Here is a 259-nt window from a genome sequence, read left to right as displayed (position 1 = left end):
AAAGTATCCTTGTTCTGGGGGCAGACAACCCGAAAAGCGTCGTCATTAACGTGTTAATCCGACAATATTTATGCAAATAGATATACAAAAATTTTAATCATTGTTTGTAGGAAAACGCAATTAGTATTTAAGAAAGAATATAATAAGAAAACTTATCGTAATTTTAGTAAAAATAAGTGAATTATATTATTGCGCCATCTATTTGTTACTGATGCACTAAAATTTAATAGGCAATTATGTAGTCATATTCAGTATCATA

This window comes from Nicrophorus vespilloides, unplaced genomic scaffold (assembly GCF_001412225.1).
Source record: "Nicrophorus vespilloides isolate i.1.1-1 unplaced genomic scaffold, Nicve_v1.0, whole genome shotgun sequence".
NCBI classification, from domain to species: domain Eukaryota; kingdom Metazoa; phylum Arthropoda; class Insecta; order Coleoptera; family Silphidae; genus Nicrophorus; species Nicrophorus vespilloides.
The sequence above is the reverse complement of the archived record's forward strand: the minus strand, read 5'-3'. Positions refer to the sequence as shown.